The sequence below is a fragment of the Cryptomeria japonica genome, chromosome 4 (genome assembly GCF_030272615.1).
Source record: "Cryptomeria japonica chromosome 4, Sugi_1.0, whole genome shotgun sequence".
Taxonomy (NCBI): Eukaryota; Viridiplantae; Streptophyta; class Pinopsida; order Cupressales; family Cupressaceae; genus Cryptomeria; species Cryptomeria japonica.
In genome coordinates this window covers 579,394,895-579,417,576 of record NC_081408.1, presented here as the reverse complement: position 1 = coordinate 579,417,576, position 22,682 = coordinate 579,394,895, and positions in this window count along the sequence as shown.

Here is a 22,682-nt window from a genome sequence, read left to right as displayed (position 1 = left end):
CAATTAAATTAATTAGGTCTAAGGTTCTATTTTATCATCTCCCATATCATAAAGTCGGGCCCAAGTGTGCCCCTTTCATTTTATTCCTCCAATACATCATTTAATCAAAAACCCTAATTAGGTCCTATTTTGAACTTGGGGGCTTGATTTCGGGGGTCAAAACATCTTGAAATCAACTGTAACTTCAGGATTCGCTCTAAAATCATCATATCTGACGGCCCTGAAAATTTGGTGAAAAGTTGTCGGGACCATGGCGCCCGGCGTGCACACGGTCCCGGACATTTTTCCCAAAATTTTAGGAGCACGATCCAATCATAAAATAAAGCTTAACCCCAAGAAATTGGCAGGAGATTCAATCTCTAGGTCGGCCAAAAGTTGAAATTAAGACCTAGGGTTTCATATATAAGAACTCTCTTCCTTCATTTGAAAGGATCTGAATTTTTGGTTTTCAAGGACCTATGCAGCGAAAGAGAAGATCTTTGAAGACTTCAACAACATTCAACATCCATCCATCAAGCATCTATCAATTTCATTCATCCATTTAGGGTTTTGAAGGCATTGAAGAACAATAAGGGATCACCGACTGAAGATTGGCTTGTACCCCTCCCTTGGGGTTGGGTATGATTTCATGTTGTTTTCATGTCTTTGCATAAGCTTCATTATATCACTTGTATTCATGCTTTAGATCTCTTTACATCTTGATTTGGAGCATTTACATTATCATTTGCAAGCAATTAGGGTTTACTTTCTAGGTTGCTCTAGTTTGCTTACTTGCATTTTAGGATCTTGCACACACACAAGGTCTGCACACACACTACTTTTACAATACAACTTGGCTATTTGTGGAGGTGGAAATCACCAAAGCGGGGGTTTGACTAAGGCAAAACCCTATATAGCCGCCCACCATACCTTTTCAGATATAAGTGCAGATTTTTGAATTCGAAGGACGCCGCAAGTTGCAGATCCGACGGAAGCAGACTGAGACGGAACAACACACCAAATTGCAGAGAAAAAGACTAGGACAAGGGCGTGGGGTGCCCTGGTCCTGCCAGGACAGGGGCGCTGGGCGCCCTGGTCCCTGGGACAGGGGTGCTGGGCGCCCTGGTCCTTCTATCAGACAGCAAGTTTCAGCATTTTTGACAGCTTTTCAGGTTGCAAAACAGCAGTTTCAGGAGCAGTTTCAGGGGCAGAATCAAGACAGTGGCGCCCACGCCCCCGTCTCGAACATTTTCACTCAGATTTTAACACTAGGTACGCATTTGCATTCTTGTCTTGTCCTTGTGTTTACAGCTTTCCATTGTTTAGCTTCAATTCTGCAATCTTGTTAGTAGTTCATACTTGCACTCTAGGGCTAGTAGTTGAACTTGCATCATTTTATCTATCATTTGCAACAAAGGAATATAAATCCTAATAGGTAGCCCGTGGCTCTCTCTTCCACAAAAAGAAGTAGCCAATTGTGTGATACCTCTAGGCTCTTTCGTATTCCACAAGTGTGTGATTGAAAGTGAGATTAGGGCATGTTTGCTTGGTGTCACTTTTTCCCCCACACAATAATGAAATGAATTTTGAGATGTGGAAGTTGAAGATGGAAGATGTGCTAATAGATTGAGATATGTGGGATGTTGTTGGTGTGAATGCCCAAAGGTCCTTAGATCCTACTGTGGTGGCTCAATATGATGTTATGGACCAAAAATCCAAGGGTCTAATCAGACTGTACCTAGCAAACTCTATTCTGATCAATGTCCACGAAGAAAATTCTGCAATGATGTTATGGGCTAAGCTTGGTGAAATGTATCAAGTGAAATATTTATTAAATCATATTTTCTTGAGGAATAAATTATATTCCTTGAAGATAGAAGAGGGTGGATGAATTACAAACCACCTGGAAGAATTCAATATATTGGTGGCTCAATCAGTATCTGTCGGTGTTAAGGTGAACGAAGAGAAGAAATACCAGATCTTGCTTTGTTCTTTGCCTGATTCGTGGGATTCTCTTGTTATGGCTATCAGTAGTACTTTTGTTGTTTTGAAGTTTGAAGATGTGGTGGGTGCCCTACTTGGTGAAGAGATGCGGAGGAAGCCATCCATAAATTCAAGGGAAGCCCTAACTATTCTGGAAAGTTCAAAGTCATTTGTTGGAATTGCGGTAAACCAGGTCACATCCGTAAGGACTGCAAAGAAGAAAAGAAGAAAAAGAAAAAGTTTGATTTTGATTATAAGTCCGAGAAGGAAGATGGTGATGCATTCATTGCATCTATGGTGACTCATGTAGGTAATGATGTTTGGTTAATTGACTCAGGTGCATCTTTTCATATGACTTTCAATAGAGTTTGTTTTTTTTAATATGAAGAATTTAATGGAGGTAAGGTGTACTTGGGTGATGATTCACACTTAAATGTTGTTGGTTGAGGTAAAGTTAGATTTGGTATTTCTGATGGTAGAATAAAAAGGATTAATGGTGTGTTGCATATCCCTGGATTAAAATGAAATCTATTATATGTGAGCAAACTGATAGATGTGGGTGTTCAGGTAGTAGTCAGGTTTGGCACTTTGTATAAGCTAGAAACATACACTGTTGAGTGTAATAGCACTTCTTTAAAAAGTAAATATGTGGATACTTCATCAAAAGATTTGAGGGTTTCACCTTCAGCAGATGGAAATGGATTTTGGGTACCTAAGGGTGCTCTTTCTTCTGAAGCAAAGTTACCTGTAGTGAAGACTATGTTATGGCACAAGAGGCTTGGCTACATTGGAGAAAAAGTTCTAAGGAACTTGAAAAATAAAAACCTTGTTGAAGGTTTGAATGATTGTAATCTTGACTTTGATTTATGTGAGCATTGCATTTATGGAAAACAAAACCATGTTTAGTTTTACTCGAGTTCTCATAAAACTTGTGGTGTTTTGGATCTTATTCATTCTGATGTGTTTGATCATGTAGATGTTCCTTCGATTGGAAAATCCACATATTATGTTTCATTTATTGATGATTTTAGTAGAAGGACATGGGTATATTTTCTAAAGAGTAAATCTGAAGTTTTCAGTTGATTTAAACAATTTAAAGCAATGGTTGAGTTGCATATTGGAAAGAAAATTAAATGTTTGAGGACTGATAATGGTGGTGAATTTTACTCTAATGATTTTGATATATTCTATAAAGATTGTGGCATTAATAGACAGAAGACAACTTCGTATTCTCCATAGTAGAATGGAGTTGCAGAAAGAATGAACATGACACTAATGGAGAAGGCTAGGAGTATGTTGAGTGGTGTTGGTCTAGAACAAAAGTTTGGGCTAAAGTTATTGTCATTGATTGCTACCTGATTAATAGGTCTCCTACATCAGCTCTTGTTGATAAAATTCCTATGGAAGCATGGTCGGGTCACAAGCCTTCATTGAGATATCTTAGAGTTGTTGGTTGCGTGACATATACACATGTGCCAAAGGAAAAGCGAACAGAGTTGGAGAACAAGGTTGTGAAATGTATCTTCATCGGGTATAGTTATGGTGTGAAAGGACACAAGATTTGGGACCCTATTGCACAAAAGGTAATTCATAGTATAAATATTATTTTTAGAGAAATTAAGTCCCCTTCTGTTATATTGCAGCTAGAACAAATTAAAAGGGAAGATGTGATTCAATTCTCTTCTACACTTGAAAGAGTTGAATTGAGACCCCTAGATAGGCAAGAAGTTGAGGAGAGCTTGTCTAGATCTGAATCTTAAGAAGAGGAGGAAGAATCTCCAACTCAGCTTGTGTGAAGGTCTACAAGACATATACAACCACCTAAAAGGTATTCACCTGATGATTGGATATGTATTTTTGCTTTGAATACTAATATGGATGATGTATTTTTGCTTTTAAAAAGAATGATACATGGGATCTTGTACCATTGCTTGAAGGATGGAAACCTATTGGTTGTAAATGGGTGTTCAATAAAAAGATTGGTTTAGATGGAGGCATTGAGAAGTATACAGCAAGGTTAGTTGCAAAAGGCTACTCTCGAGTTGAGGGTGTTGGTTATGGTGAGATATTTTCTCTAGTTGCAAAAATGACATCAATTAGATTTTTTCTTTCTCTTGCTAATGCTTATGATTAAGAGGTTGAGCAAATGGATTTGAAAACTACTTTCCTTCATGGTGATTTGGAGGAGGATATTTATATGACACAACCAGAGCACTATGTGGTGAAAGGTAAAAGTAATTTAGTCTGTAAATTGAAGAAATATTTGTATGGCCTCAAACAGAGTCCTAATATGTGGTACCAGAAATTTGATACATATGTGTTGAGTTTGGGATTTGAACATTCTAAATCAGATCATTGTATTTATTATAAATCTGATGGTGATCATTTCTTGTACATTGCATTGTATGTTGATGATATGTTATTCATTGGTAAAGGGAAAGGTATGATTTTAGAACCGAAGTCTCAGCTCACTGCTAAATTTGAAATGAAATATCTTGGTGCGAAAAATCACATTGTTGGGATGGAAATTAAAAGAGATAGAGTGAACAGAAAGCTATGGCTAGGCTAGAGTAAGTATGTAAATTTAGTATTATAGAGGTTCAACATGCAGGATTGTACACCATTATGTGTTCCTTTTACAATTGGAATGATATTATCTACTGTAGATTTTCCTACATCCCTTTCGGAGATGGAAGACATGAGCAGAGTGCCTTACCAAAGTGTAGTTGGAAGTTTGTTGTATGTTATAGTCTATACTAGACCATACATTGACCAAGTAGTGGGAGTTTTGTCCAGATATATGTCCAATCCTAGTAGAGTTCATTGGGATGCAGTCAAAAGAGTCTTCAGATATTTGAAGGGTACCTTAGAGTATTCTTTGTGTTATCATGGTAATTTAGTTGGAGACGTGATTTCCCTTGATATTCATTGTTATGTGGATTCAAATTGGGCCGGTGATGTTGATAGCAGAAGATCCACCAGTGCTTATGTGTTTACTTTATTTGGTGGTGCAATTAGTTGGATGAGTAAGCAACAGGTTGTGGTTTCTTTGTCCAGTACTAAAGCAGAGTATATAGCAGCTAATCATGCTTGTAAAGAAGTCATTTGGCCTAAGAGGGTGTGTTCATATATTAGAATAAAATAAGGAGTCGTGATAGTCAGAGTGCGATCTGCCTAGCTAAGAACCCAACATTTCATGCTCGGACCAAGCATATTGATGTTCAATATCATTTTGCCAGAGATATGGTCGAAGATGGTAGGGTGAAGCTAGTTAAGGTAGAAACTTTGATGAATATTGCAAATTCTTTAACTAAGGCTGTGAGCACAAAGAAGTTCAAATGGTGTTCGGAGTCTATGGGCCTCATGGCCCTTAGCAATTGATTCATTGTGTTTATACTCCATTTTCTCTTGCAAGATGTTCGACAAGTGGGAGAATGTTGGGAAAATGGTGTCTCAACCTTACATTTACATGAGGTTACTATTTATAGTAATTTTTCATTTAAGCACAAAATATTGTGAAATTCTCCCAGAAGCTTCTAGTTGGTTAAATAAGCATGCTAGTAAAGTTTTGTCACAAGATCACAACTAGTTTTAAAGATATTAAAGTTTCCATTTTGGAGGGGTGTGATTAAAGGTTTAAACTTAATTTTGGGGACTTTAGACCCTCTGAAATACCCTTAAAATTGGTCATAAATAGTGTAGTGGTTAACGAGGTGATATAGCACTTCGTGAGCTTTCCAACACTTCAAATGGTTCGTCAATCAGACACATGGTTCATAAGTTATGGCCTCCAAAAGTTTGTACTCCTAAAATAGGAAATATAAAATGTATCAGACAGATAAATGAGTTGTAAAAGGGAGGGACACATGTTGATGTTTGTTTTAACACGTCATAGGGCATCTAGAATGGAGATAAGGTCAGGTACACCTTATTGGGTGGTTTTAGCCCATGGTTTTATAATATCGTTTGACGGTTTTCTTGTATTGTATCTCTTATATATGAAGTGCGTGAGATAGAGGTTGTGTGTAAGAGTCTTATGGTTATTGATTTACCTCTGAATCTTTGGTTAGTGGTACTCCTACGAAGAGCTTTCTCTGCAAGTATATTATAATCTATTTTTTATTGTTGAATATTATATTGGGCGGCTTTTGGAGTCTATGGTTTTTCTCCCGAAAGGGTTTTCCCCACGTAAATCATTGTGTTATGGTTTGAATGTTATTATTTCTATTTCTATTTTCTATAATTGTTGTGACAATATGTAAAAAAAAATTCAATACCCTCCTCTCAAGGTTAGCGTGGAAGTTGTTTCGCTACTTAACTTCCTTACACCCTTTCCATCCATCATCCATTAAATATAATCATGCTAACTTCACGATTTAAATATATTAGTAGGAACTTAATAATCATAGTGACTAATAGAACTAACAAACATCTCTATCTACGCTAATTATTACTATATTACTTACGTCATCTGTGTTGGCAACAACAATGAAGGAAAACTGAGAGGGGGGGTGAATCAGTTTTCATTGGATTAACAAACTTAACCTCAAATTCAAATTTAATTAACTGCGGAAACAACAAAGATAAGCAAATTAATAGCATAACACACAACACCAATATTTTGATGTGGAAAACCCGATTAAGGGAAAAACCATGGTGGGAACCTACCCACAATTAGATGATACTCTGCAGTAGTATGAGAAAAAGATTACAATGGGGAATGCACATGCATTCAGGCTCATTGTCTAGAGCTCACTGCTCAAAATACGGTAACCCGGAAGGCTATAACCCTCAAGGAAGGTTCACTACCTAACAAGGAAGCCTCACTGACTTACAAAATATTCGGACAACAATCTAGAATCAAATGAGCTGAAAGAATAACATCTGCAAATGCCTGATGATAGTTCTGATTAAGCACATTTGTTTGCTTTGCAACACTTCAATATCTTCTCAATCACAATGTTGAAGGATGTATTCACTTGTTCGCACCTTTACCATTCTCTGATGATGCAGACACATCATTGATACCTAATTTACATGACTATACCATCTATATATACCAATTATCAACCTTGACAACAAGGTTAGCCAAACCCTTAGCTCTCAATTACAAAATTACATCATATGATATAAAGATTGACCATCGAACCAATATAATGATATACATGACATAACATAGACCTAAACCAAATTCTCAAACATGGGACACCACCAGAATCAACTCCAAGATCAACTGCAACACGCTACACCATCAAATAGGTCCCATATCATGAAGAACACCACCAGATAAACAAAACACCAAAACCATGAACATAGATCAATTTAGATCATAAAAACAAATAGGAAATAATTAGGAAACACAAACAAGCATGTTAGAATCATATGTAACAATTGTACCAACACCACTTATCAAATCTTCATCAATCAACATCTAAAACTCAAGAATACTCAAATAGAAGCAATCATCACGAGGAAAGTGATGCAGAGGGTAGGAGGATCTTACTCAAACACCTAAGTAATATTACCCACACCCACACAACTCACTCCTCAAGACCTCACATTGGTCAAACACATCACCTCTGATCCCCTACTCTCCACATACTAGAACAACACCCCCAACACATTGTCTCACTGTTTTAGGACAGTCAAAAGCATAAATGACAATATTTGTTGACCAAACAACTTATAAAACTCTCTCCCTTTCATTTCACACATTCCAAATGTACTCAAGACACTCACACATCCCCTTAGGCTCTATCCATTTCCATACATACTCCATTGAACCATTAAACACAACTTTGAAACTAAATAAACAAAATATACCTTCTTGTTGTCCTTCTTGATAGACCTGTACTCGGAGATCTATATCTTTTGAAAAAAAAATTATTTACTCAATCACTTCTTTGAGATTATTCCAAAATTAACTCTCAACAACATATCCAAAATTTAAGAAGATCCAACGGTTCAGTGATGAGATATTGCCCTCGCATCAGGACTGTTGCAGTCACACCCCAAATCTGACTATTTTTCAGTCCGAAACCTTCATGAAGCACGTGCCAAATCCATCATGAAACCCTGAACACACCATGGATAGGTAAAATACATCCTTACCCTCATCCCTACCCAAAATGGGGTTTGGAAAAACATCTAAACAAAATCTATTACATTTATGAGGCCATTGGATGTCCTAGTAAGGGTTTTGATAGTTTTGAAACAAATGTCAATATCTTCCACAAATGATAATGAGATTGCACCAAATAAAAACCAAATTACTCTTAGTTAATTTCACTTTCATCCTAGTAAGATAACTTAATCAAACAAATGCATATCAATTTGCAAATGAACAAATTTCAGTCTGCCATACGTTGAAAACTCATAAAATACAAGGAAAAATACAATTTTATTGCTCCACTTCTCAAATCTCAACCTCCACATCCAATATCTCTCTCAAAATTGATTAATTACATCATTTTATATTTCTCCAAGCCTTTTAAGGCCGAAATGTAACTAATAACCACCTATAACTACCCTTTTTTGCATTTTTGCAACATTTTGCAACAAAAGTTGCTCAAAAGTTGTCAAGATTGACAATTTCATTTGTCAACTTGACAATTTGAAATCTAATCACCCCAAACCACTCAAATAGTCATTAAATGACCTTTTAAACATTATTACATCATTTATTCATCATATTTATCTATTCTACCCTCAAAACCCAATTTTAGCCTTTTTAGGCCTATTTTGCCAATTTTGACAATTTTACATCTTTTCATTACATTGATTGGCAGTAATGGCCCATTTAAATTTAAAAATGACCTCATAGGTCTCATTAGCTTCCTCCAATTCCCTATATCATCATATGACCCCTTGAACTCACTGTGCTCAGGGTGCTCCTACACCATACTCCCGGGGATAAAAGAATTCAAGTTCCCCTTGAATGGCTTCCTTCTCTTTCTGATCTTCCAATTCATTGGTACCATCTGCTTGTACCCTGCAAACAAAATCAGTCCATACCTTGGTGGCTCCTTGCACCTTAGATCCTCCATTTGGTACTTTGGCCATGCACCTACACCATCATTGTGGATCATTCCCACATGGTTATCAATAAAGTATCCCTGCATACCTACAACAAAGGGATTAGAAAAAATAGAAACAACATCATGAATCAATATCTCCATCCTTGGAGAAAACATTTCCACCATTTGAGTCTCTTCTTGGACCTCTATCTCACTCTCAATCTTCATTTCCAAGGCTTCTTCCTCCTGAGTCTTACAAACACCACCAAACTTCTCCAATTCTTCAACTATGGCTTCAAACTCTTGCCATAAATCAGGTTCAACTGCTGCATCTTCTGCAACCTCATCCTCATGCCATTCTCCTTGGCATACCAAACTATCACTCAAGTCTCTTGCCACTTCATTAGCCACACACCTTGATGTCTTAGGGGTATCTTGTTTCCCTATACCCTCTCCCATTCTCAATGGACATATCATAGTCTCAATCAGAATCATTTCCTCAACTTCAAGCCCTCCAAGACTTGATTCTTTGGTTTCTTCACCAGTACCTTTGTCTTCCATCTCTTTCTCAACATTTTGAACCTCTTTATCCCTAGGTTCACCATCCTCTTCAACACTTATCTTCTACACCTTGTTCTCTTGTCCTTCCAATGGACAAATTTCCTAAACCTTGGCATCTTCATCCACCTTCTTTGTTGGAACTTCTGCCCCAACTTCATGCATGTTTTTACTCTTGATGTTGTTTGCTCCATTGCACCATCACCCTTCATCAACCAATCCTTCACTTTTTATTTACCTGCATCTTCATGTTCCTCTTTCCTTAGCAAATCTATCTTTCCAATCAAACCTATTCTTCTTGACATCCCCCAAGATTCCCAATCATCCTTCAATGGATTCAATACAAACTTCTCCCCATCCTTGTTGAAGTTGTATGTATTTTTGTAACCATCATGTAGGGCAAACCTATTAGATTGCCATGCTCTTCCCAAGATCAAATGACAATCACTCAAAGGCATAACATCACATTGGATAACATCATAATATGAACCAATATTGAAAGAAACATATAATTGTTCTTTAACATCAATCTATTGATCATCACTTAACCCATATGCTCTGTAAGGTGTCTCATGAGGTGCCTTTGGTAGGTCCAACTTTTCAACCATTTCTATTGAGACTATGTTTTTAAAGTACCCACTATCAACTACAACCTTGCATACCTTAGCCTTGCACTTGCATTGTGTTTTGAATATAGGAAGCCTCTGAGTATACCTTGCCCTCCTTCCTTCCTCTTCTTCCATGATGGCTATAACTCCTATCTCTCAACCTTCAATATATCCTTTGCAAGGATCTGCTTCCTTGCTCTGATACCAATTGGTGCAGAGGGTAGGAGGATCTTACTCAAACACCTAAGGAATCTTACCCACACCCACACAACTACTCCTCAAGACCTCTCATTGGTCAAACACATCACCTTTGATCCCCTACTCTCCACATACTAGAACAACACCCCCAACACACTGCCTCACTGTTTTAGGACAGTCAAAAGCATAAATGACAATATTTTTTGACCAAATAACTCATAAAAATCTCTCCCTTTGGTTTCACACATTCCCAATTTACTCAAGACACTCACACATCCCATTAGGCTCTATCCATTTCCATACATACTCCACTGAACCATTAAACACAACTTTGAAACTAAATAAACAAAATATACCTTCTTGTTGTCCTTCTTGATGGACCCATACTTGGAGATCTATATCTTTTGAACAAGAAATTGTTTACTCAATCGCTTAATTGAGATTATTCCAAACTTAACTCTCAACAACATAACCAAAATTTAAGAAGATCCAACAGTTCAGTGATGAGATATTGCCCTTGCATCAGGACTGTTGCAGTCACACCCCAAATCTGACTATTTTTCAGTCTGAAACCTTCATGAAGCATGTGCCAAATCCATCATGAAACCCTAAACACACCATGGATAGGTAAAATACATCCTTACCCTCATCCCTACCCAAAATGGGGTTTGGAAAAACATCTAAACAAAATCTATTACATTTATGAGGCCATTGGATGTCCTAGTAAGGGTTTTGACAGTTTTGAAACAAATGTCAATATCCTCCACAAATGGTAATGAAATTACACCAAATAAAAACCAAAGTACTCTTAGTTAATTTAAATTTCATCCTAGTAAGATAACTTAATCAAAAAAATGCATATCAATTTGCAAATGAACAAATTTTAGTCTGTCATACATTGAAAACTCAGAAAATACAAGGAAAAATACAATTTTATTGCTCCACTTCTCAAATATCGACCTCCACATCCAATCTCTCTCTCTCTCAAAATGGATTATTTTACATCATTTTATAGTTCTCCAAGCCTTTTAAGGCCTAAATGTAACTAATAACCACCTATAACTACCCTTTTTTGCATTTTTGCAACATTTTGCAACAAAAGTTGCTCAAAAGTTGTCAAGATTGACAATTTCATCTGTCAACTTGACAATTTAAAATATAATCACCCCAAACCACTCAAATAGTCATTAAATGACCTTTTAAACATTATTACATCATTTATTCATCATATTTATCTATTCTACCCTCAAAACCCAATTTTAGCCTTTTTAGGCCTATTTTGCCAATTTTGACAATTTTACATCTTTTCATCTTTTCATTACATTGATTGGCAATAATGGCCCATTTACATTTAAAAATGACCTCTTAGGTCTCATTAACTTCCTCCAATTCCCTGTATCATCATATGACCCCTTGAACTCACTGTGCTCAGGGTGCTCTTACACTAGAAAGATAACTTGCGGAGCACCAAATCATGATCCATATGAAATGAATATACATATGAACATCCCAAACAATATCCTAAAAATGCAACTCAAGATCTGATCACACCGGAATATACTGGAGGAAATACCGAACTCTGCAAAGTATTGATCAAAAGAACCAAACTGTAAACCGAATCATATGATATGATCAATTAAGCTCCCAGATCACTGAAATCAATATAGAAAGATATATTGATACTAGAAATACTCCATATACCAAACCATGATCCCAATAAACCAATCTACAACCACCAGAGCAATAAAGCACAGGAATATGTTGACATCATTGACAACAACATATCCTAGTAGCATCAATGTCCAACAATCTGCATTAAAGTATAGGTTTAGCATCATAATACAAGTCTTATTGTGTGAGGGTTAGAGGATTATTACATCCTCCCCCCCTTGGACTCGACTTACTCCTTGAAGTTGCAAGGCAAAGATGGAAACATAACACACATTAGTCCTAAAAATTTCCTTAACCACTCTCAAATATGAGCCCTTTTCTTGGATATAAGCAAAAAAATAACTCATAAAAATAATTAACCACATGAGGTAGTTTCCAACTCCATGTATTAAACATACATTACTCATATAGATCAACAAGATGCATTATCCTTTACCCATTCAAATATAGTAACACTCCAATTCACTCAATTTCATTCAATATACAATCACTTGTAACAAACATCCTAGCATGATATAACTCCTTATTATAGAATTTCATAACCGTGTAGGCATCCATATGACACAATAAACACACTAAACTTACACCTTTCAAGCAAGATAGTACATTTCTAACATCTATATATACCAATTACATGAATAGATAATCATTTCATACAAACAATATACACATGCATACTCATCCACATCACCCAGAAGTACATATCATAAGGATATAAAAGTGGGCATATGTCTTTGAATGCATACCCACGCTCGGTCACCAAGAGCATCCAAAACCATCACCTAAAGTATGAGATCCATAATCCAAAACTCTCACTTAGTGGCTTGATGTTGTTAGACAATATACAGTGACACCATCCATACAAGACCACCATGCCTACCCCTTGTTTATGTAAGGTGGTAATCCTCCAAGAGATAGGAACCACACATATGCGGGTAGTGTATCCTAGCTTCACAACAGCCTCAGATACCCTCATCCTCAAGGTTCCCTACATCTACTTCCTCGTATACACTCAACCAAGTCCGCCTCATACATCCTTGGAGAGGAATCACATTACAACACTAGACCAACATTCAAAAATAGTTTAGCCACCAAAGTTTATAAATGAGAGAGAAAAGAAAAGAAATTATCAATTTCAATAATAAGATAACAAAAAACCAAGAATTGACAATACTAAATCAAATGTAAGCATGAAACTACATGCAAAAGAATCAAAAATTGTGGATAAGCCATCATGGATAAAGGTAAATGAATTTGTTGGTCCAAGAAAACAAATAAAAAGGAATTGTCATCAATCATATTACATCACTGTGTGACTAAAATTAGCCACCAAATGAGGAAGGAGGGAACAACATCATAAAATTTCTCTCCAATGAGAAGGATTACACCACATATAAGTATACACATGAATCCTCAAAAATCAAAGATTCACTCACCCCACATTCAAACTGGGGATAAATAGGCTAAGAACATACAAACCACACAAAGGGGTCCAACATAAAGGTAGTAGTCAGAACTTTCCTTGGGATTTGGAAGCTAAGGTTGCTTCACGTTGCCATTACTCTTACGTCACTCCATGCAATCTAAGGAGATTGTTACTGCTACTATCCCTTCATAAGGTTACCTAACAACAACCCATGGGTTGATACTCGAGAAAAAAATGCATATAGATGGTACGGTATTCCCATACCCATAAGAAAAGACATAAAATTCATGGATGATTACATACTTCACCATCCATACCCATAAGCAAAGACATAAAATCCATGAATGATTACATACTTTAGCACACAAAGAAAGTATTGGTAATTCACAACACCCAGCAAAGCACTGGTATTACATATTCACATTTACAAGGAGTACTCTATCAATGAAATAGCATTGCTAGGAGAGAAACTTCATTACTTTATACATGAATAAGAAAACTAATAACTTTTTCCCAATTATAGATATTATTTGTTGGCTTGATGATGATTGTAATGAATTCATCATATGTTGTTATTAGTGAAACACATACACACACACATATGTTCATATTGTCTACCGGTGTAACTTCAAAGTTATTTATACTACAACCGGTATTCTAGAGGTTTATATCTAACCGGTATATGCATGGAGACAATCGATGGATATACATAACTCGGTAGCAACATGAAGATCCAACGAAGATTATCACAGGAGCATCAAGGATAACGGTTTATATATTTAACTCCAACTGGTATTGATTGTTCCAACCGGTATTCATTGATTATGTGATGAGTTATCATAAGTCATGATGAGTTATCCTTACTGACAAGGTTTTGTGGTATTTTTGTGTTGAGTTATGATCACTTGACTAGATACACTGCACCTAAGTAATTGTGTTATGATTTCTAGAGGCTGACATGAAATTTAAATGTCTATATAATGATATCACAATGAATTATTTTTCATGAGCGAAAGTGATATGCTATGTGTAAAGGAAAAAGTGTTAAGTCGCAAAGTATGTTGGTAAAGAGGAGTTAAGTATGCAGAATAGGATCTATACAAACAATTTGTGCTACTACTAGATCACATCACCTGTTGTTTTCTAATCACTGCAACAGTCAAATCCCCTAACCGGGTAAGATCTAACAAGCTTCATTGTTCAAATCCTCTAACTAGGTGATCCATTAGTTTGGATTCAAAAATCCTCCATCGAGGTTACTCCTTACAGGGTACTACCTTTTACAGGGTATAGCTTTTAACTAATCTTTGGGATCTTTAACAGGATTCACTCCTAGCAAAACATTTGTAGACCCTAACCGGTCAGTTAGCTATTATTGCATATACTAAACTGGTGAGTCCCATCTCACCGTTTTTTTTTGCCTATTTGGGTTTTCCACGTATAAACACTTGTGTTATGGTGGATTTTTTACTTATTGTGGATGTTGTTATATCATTTTTTATTGCATGCATATTGTTTAACAAACTTGTTAAGTTTATCTACCGGTCAGTTTTTAAAGTAGTACTATTTTTGGTGTCACTGATTCACCCCCCCCCCCCCCCCTCAGTGCTTTACAAGTCCATCATTCCTAGCATCCATGATAATTTTATTTCCAAAATAATATTTCTAACAATTCACTTTACTTTACATAATATGAAACTAAACGCTCAAGTCAAACGAGACATCGTGCATATCCATGTCGCATTATATCTCTTTTCCAATACATCACATTTACATTAAACAATATCGTAAATTCATCAACTTGTAAGGAAATTCATCATTAAAGCACATGTTATCCATTATCCATTTTACTAAAATTTATTAAATAAGAACACCTTTCCAAGGTCCAATTATAAGAAGGTAGTAGCATCATTTCCTTGATAAAACACAACATTCATGTTTCATCAAAAGCATGTAGATTTCGTATGACGTTTAAAGCATTCATCTTTCCATATCACACCAAAAACATGAAAGGATGGTTTCCACTACATATGCACAACTTTAACATGCAATGCATCTTTCTTACTCTATATTCAACATTTATTCTATACCTGAACTACTAATCAAATTACTCAAAAGAATTTCTAACATTATAATGCAAAAAAAAATTCCTCTAATTTACTCATTTTCTAGGGTCAAGAATGCAATAAGGAATCTTAGGTTCTCAACCAAAGACTTTCTTAAATCACACACTTTTTTTATACATATCAGATCATATTCATAAGTAAACACTTAAAGATTCTAATTGATAGAAATGATAACACCAAGTAGTATACGTATTCATTCATATATTTAGATGGAGAGAGAGGGAGAGAGAGAGAGAGAGAGAGAGATTCCAATCAAGAAACATTTATATCAAATCAAGTCCATCCTATAAACATCATGATAATATCACATAGAATTCATACATGTCCTTAGGCATGCAAACACTACATTCTATTAAACATAGGGAAACAATTCATCTTTTCAACATAATAAAGCTATTGAGCAAAGATCATATCACAACACATCATCTTTTATATACATAGCATCATCAATAAGGAGGGGTACATACACTTTCATTTAGTTCTATAAACATGATCATCCATATATCTAATACTATCTTTTGTCTCCAAGAAAACACTAGAGGTCATAGGGGCAATGCACGGCCACGTGGAATCAAATCAGCAAGTAATTTTATTAAGAGAATACATAGGAGATAGATACATATAATGTTAGTAAAAAACTATATTCCAAGAAGAGATAGTTGTTAGACAACTCAAATAACCAAAGGACAACTGAGAGGGGGGGGTGAATCAGTTGTCAACAGATTACAAAACTTTAAGCATTTAAATCCTTATTATCGGAACACAAAAACTCAATACCAGAAAGTAGATATAGAAATTAAGCATAAACATAAATCATAGAATAGTTACCATCCATCCAAAACACATGACACCAAGATTTGTACGTGGAAAACCCAGTAAAGGGAAAAACCACGGTGGGAAGCCTACCCACGGTCAAATAATACTTCTGCAGCAAGTATATGATTACAATATGAGGAGCCTGCACATGCAGGAAGGCCAACAACCTAGAGCACACTGCTCATCACAAAAAGGAGCCTCACTGACAACAAAATAAATCCAAAATACAATCTAGAAAGAAGAGTGAACTGCAAAGAAAGCATCTCCTATGCCTGAGTACAGTTCTGGTTAAGCTCAATGCCAGAGGCCTTAAACCTCTCTCATCAACTCAATTCGATCACCTATGATCAACCAAAACTCCTTCATATAATTATAGTATTATTCGCACAGGTAATTGCATAACCATCCCATATGCCCATGATCTACAAAGAGATCTTACATCATATTTATACCAACCTGAGACCTAAACAATTAGGTCGGCCACCTAAAAGATAATACAATAAATTAATAACATAAACCCACAATCCAATGATCAATCAAGTTGTCTTAGGCCAAAAAAAATGTAAACCAATCATTAAATCCTATTGATAACGCATTAGGAACATCCTCCAACATGTTACACAAACCGGTCCATAACCTAGATAACACTGAACCCAAAATAGGCCGCCCTAAACCAAATCCAACACCACCGATCAACAAAAACACAAACAAGATAACCATCAGCATCCTGAGAACCATCTAGAAGCCGCACCAACACCACTTATCACGTGCATCAAAAGATCTTCAACAAAGATCTACCGGTAAAACCCTTACCGATGACCAAAAGGCTTACTAGAACAAATGATAGTATCTAAGTCATTAAATATCGAACCAACTGATCGTGATACGCATCTGAATAGCATGAATGATAGATCCAAATCAATTCCACAAACCAAAGCATACCGGATCAATATCATAATCCAACCACTCTACCGAAACCAACCAGAAACCGGTAAACAACCAAAACAACCGGTGTTGCCATCAATGACAAAACATCAATGCAACACATAATCAATTCCTCCAAATTGCCAACAATAGCACCAGTAGACACAATCAAATAAACTCTAGGGTCTTCATGACTTTTTTCCAAAGCATGTATCTATGAGCACCAACTCATAGACAAGAAGCACTATGACTATACAACTCCCATTCACATAATTCTAAAATTTTCTAGTTTTTATTTCAACCTAAACTATGCAACTTTTTTCTAATTGCCTCTTATAAAGGGAGGCTCATTCATAAATCCACCCTTAACCCTAAGGTGCATGGCTTGGACAAGTATCTTGTTGAATTTAAATAAAAAAATAAATTTGATGGGGCTATGTAAGACACTTGTTGAATTATTTTAGAGAGCATTATAGCATGAGTATACTATGATCTAGAAGCCATAGATTTATTTCATGGAATAGCACTAATCATCAATAGTAATGTTTCATCATTAGAGGATATACATGAAAAAATCATGATTCTAACATCATAAATAGCTAAATCATGTCCATGTCCAATTTGGGTGTAAACATGGCCACTTGTACCCATGTTGCTACCTCTACGATCCCATCTTCTAATCCAATTCACTTGTATGCACAAATTCTTCAAGAATAATAGTTTTCATTCAATTACATTGGTGGTCACCTCTCCTCTACACATGTCTTATCTCATCCACTCTTTTCACAAGCTCCTTCCACTTCTTTTACTACTAATATTTCCCCTCTACACACAATTGGCCATGTTATTAACCAATTAATGTAGAACACGACAACATTCAACAACCAACTATACTATCCAAAACTTATTAGCCTCTCACATCCATATATATTATCACCACAACCTAATCTCTCTATAAATTACTACTTCATCCCTTATTAAGGGGTTTAAGGTGCCCAAGTTTGAAAATAATAATAGAAAAGGTCATCCACTTATTACTAAAAATAAAAGTCGATCCAAATGCTCTTGCAACATCTTCTCTCATTATTTGAGGATTTTATAACATTCATAAAATTGCTTTGGGCACTATTATATTACCTCTAGATATTGGGCCAGTTACTATTCCTACCTTGGTGCATGTTATGCTAGGACCACTTCCTTACAATCTCCTTTTGGGTAGACCATGGCTACATGCCTTAGGAATAGTTTCATCTGCTCTTCATTGTTCTATTAAATTTGTTACAAATAATTAGGTGGTCACGATCAAGGTTGACCCCAATACTATGCATTTATGTCTAATGGCAATAGTTTGTAAGACCTTAATTTCTCCATCCTTACAAAATTATAGTGCATTGCTATATTCTAATGTGATGGCTTCTGCTTTCGTGACCACCCCTAAAGAAGACACCCCGAAGAAAGAAGTTGAACTTAAAACATAATCATCTAATAAATAAGACTCTTTTAAAGAGGACGCCTTGAAGAAGGAGGTCAAACTTAAAGAGGAATCGTCTAACAAACATGATCCTCCCAAAGAGGACCCTCCTAAAGAGGATCCTTCCAAGGTAGATCCCCCCAAAGTGTAAATCCTTGGATCTACCCTAGTTCAATCTTCTTATACTTCATCCCCAGTTCCATCATCTTCTTTATCTAAGGTGAACAAATTCCTACATGATGATTGGGATCTTTGGATTTTACATACACCCATTTTGGTGAATACAAAGTTGACTCTATCCACCTTAAGGTTCCTAAAATCTCATTTACTTTGGCTACCAAGGATGATTGTGCATCCATCAAGTTAGATGATACTTATCATGTGGACCACCTTTTCTATACGAACCCCACAACCTCTAATGAATTATGAGATATCTACGGTCAAGGGTTTAACTTAGTTTCTAAATATGGTTATCCTGGTAGAGGTTGTAGACCTAATGAGAAAGGTATTTGGGTTCCTCTAGATCCTGAAACTCATCATCACAATATTGGACTTGGATACAACCTACCTCCTATAAAGTGAAACCATGGTTGACTATCAACATGATTTCTACCAAGCCTCTTTCTCTTAGGCTCATTCATCTTGAATATATTGATTTTGATGATAAGTCCTATGAGGTTCCCTTAGATGCTTTCTCTTCAGAAGAAGCCTTAGAGAAGTTCTTGGGCATGTATTCTAATTTACCTTCTTACTACCACAAACGTCGATTCCCATATTGCTTGAATAGTCAAGCATACTTTGGGGAATCCATCCTTAGTTTGAACAACAAAGGTTCTCTATTTCACGATGGAGAAAATACTTCTATTCCTCATCCCAAACGTTGTAGTATGCTCCTTAAAGGAGAAACTATTGATGTCATGATGGATCCCAAATCTTCTAAAAAGGTGATTAAAATTGGTAAATGCCTTTCTCTAGAAGATTAAAGTTAGTAAATATGATTAAAATTGGTAAGGTTCTTCAAATATTATGCACATTCATATTCATGGTGATTTTAAGCTTATTGTAAATTAAATTATGAGAGAATATTGAGATAAACAATCCAAATCATCTTAGTATAGAGATCTCACTCTAGATCTTCTTAAGCATTTTTCTTCTTATATCATAGAAAACATATCCGGGAGGGAGAATCATCATGCAGATGCAAGGGTGAGCGTAGCCTCCCTTGTACACCCTAACTATAGCACAAATGAGTATCACTTTGTTGTGCAAGTCCTTCGCTCTCCTACTATTCTGATCAACCCAAGCCTGATAGTCTTATGTGTGCTTGCATAGACTCAAGTGAAAAGTTCTCTCATATATACAGTTATCTAAAATTTGGAAGTTGTCCTGATGACGCTAATAAGAATACTCGTGCTACAATCCAATTTTTTTTGGCTCGTTACATTATTTTGTCTAATATTTTATATCATAGATCTTACAATGGTCTTCTTCTTAGATGTTTGAATAAAGAAGAAATACCCTTTCTCTCTAGGAAGCCCATTTAGGCTGCAGTGGTGGGCATTTTAGTGGTAAATATTTAGTTCATAAGTTGATACATATGAGATACTATTGGCAAACAATGGGGCAAGATTCCTTTGGTTTTGTCAAGAAATGCCCTCAGTGTCAACAACACAATAATCTCATTTGGGCTCCTGCATAGGAATTCCAAGATCAATCTTCCCCTTGGCCTTTTCAAACTTGGGGATTGGATATTATTGGCAAAATATCTCTCCCTTTTTCTAAAGGACATGCCTGTTGGTCCTTGCAAATGGAATAGCAACTAGGTTCTAAAGACTCAACTAAAAAATTAAACATCCTTACCGAGTAGCTACCTTTCCTGTAGCAAAGGTTCATTTACTTTATCAACCAGGGACATAAACTTGAAATGGGTTGGCATTGTATGTGCACTTAAGCTCAAATTGTAGCCATTTTACTCTATTGTTGGAAAAGGAAATTATCTTAAACAAATATGCAGAAACATGATGACTTGATACTTTATTAAAACTCGTAATTAAAAATAACTTAAACAAATACTACTGATGACAAAATTCTGGAGGACGAACAGGAACTACTCTGCCTTCTTTGGCTGCAGGAGAAGACACAGGAACTGTTTCTAGTGGTTGTAGGAATAGTTGAATACCAAAACAACTATTGAACACATAGTACCACTGAGAGGGGGGTGAATCAGTGGTTTATAACCTTTTTGACTTTCAAAATAAACTTCAGAATGCCATTTTTTCTCTTAACCACTAAACAATCATCCCGGTAGAACAAGATAGAAAGCCAAAGAGATCTATCACACAAATAATACTCACAACACCAGATTTATGAGGAAAACCCAATATGGGAAAAACCTTGGTGAGAAAAGTTGTTGGAGACTACTGCTCCAATCCAGCCTCGCAGGTAAAATACTGACTTACAAAGATCTAGGGTACCAACCCAAGGAGCACCAACCCCTACACCAAGCTTCAACTTAGTGATGTATATTGAAATACTGTTTGAATACAATTAAGGCTTCTTGTTGCAAATGAATTCTGCAACTCTTTGATCAAATAACTCACTGTTGGTTGACAATCTTTTCTCCTCCACTGAATCTCACACTACTGGTTGTGAGATTACTATCTCTGATTCTCAGTCTCTGTTATCATTATCTTCCTCTCTCACACAATCTCTCAACACACTGTGTTACTCTTGAATGTTGCCTGCTCTTGCCACACCTTGTCGGTTAGGCTCAATTGCAAGACTATGGTTATGCTGGTAGAATCCTCTCACTGGTATGTCTGCTCACATACACTACAACTTTCTTAGAATAATTTCTAAGGCAAGTAATTCTTCTCTTTACTAACTCTCTCTTTTTTCTTCTTCTTCTCCACAGCATCAAAAACTCTCTATTTCAAGCTCTCCTCTATTTATCCCGTGATTTCCCACTAGAAAGCAATTCAAACTTCGGAGCGGTTAGGGTTTTCTCTTCCCAACACTATCTTCATGAGATCCAATCCAGCCTGTCTTGGATCGATCACATGTCCTTCAAAGATGAATTTGTACATGGTTTGCATTATCTAATGCATATCTACTGAAAATAGCAATCTCGAACAAGATCTCCTACCTTGAACTCCGACACATAAAAATACTTTAGTTGTTTCCTTTTCGAGGACTTCCTCAATTGGATTTCCTTTGAATTGTTTCAGGTGCCAACTACTCCCTGATCTTCCTATGTCATTGTTTCTTCCTTGAGCCGCAACATTTAGATACAATCTCGTGATTTGTGGTTATTTCATTAATGGTGATTATCCATTTCAACGACCCTGTCAATGGGGCTTCACCGACCACAGCATGGTTGCCACCTCTACTCCACTTGGCATCACAATGATCAAGACGTGGCCCACCAACACACAGTCAATCCAGCAAGCTTATACCGGTACATCCCTTTTCTGGTAGAACTTTCTTCTTTTGTTAACTAGTAGAGCACACTACACCTGTAACACATATTTGCCTACAGTAGTTTGAGATAACTTTAACATTTTGCCTCTTCATCATAAACAATGACACTCATGTGAATATCCATCATGCTGGTTGACATCAATGACAACTTAATGCCAAAATGCCAACAATCTCCCCCTTTGGCATTGATGTCAACTTCTCATAAGACACTCCATACCAGTACATTTCTCCCCCTTTTGACACAATGACAAAGGGTATTGTGCACTCCCCCTCTGATCCATACCAAGATCCCCCTTTGACCGTTATTAGCTCCCCCTGAACCACATAAAACCTTCCTATATAGATGACACAACTCCCAACTTCTGTTGGAGGTACTCAAAAGTGCTTACCATTAATGTTTTGGTAAAAATGTCTACTACTTGTTCA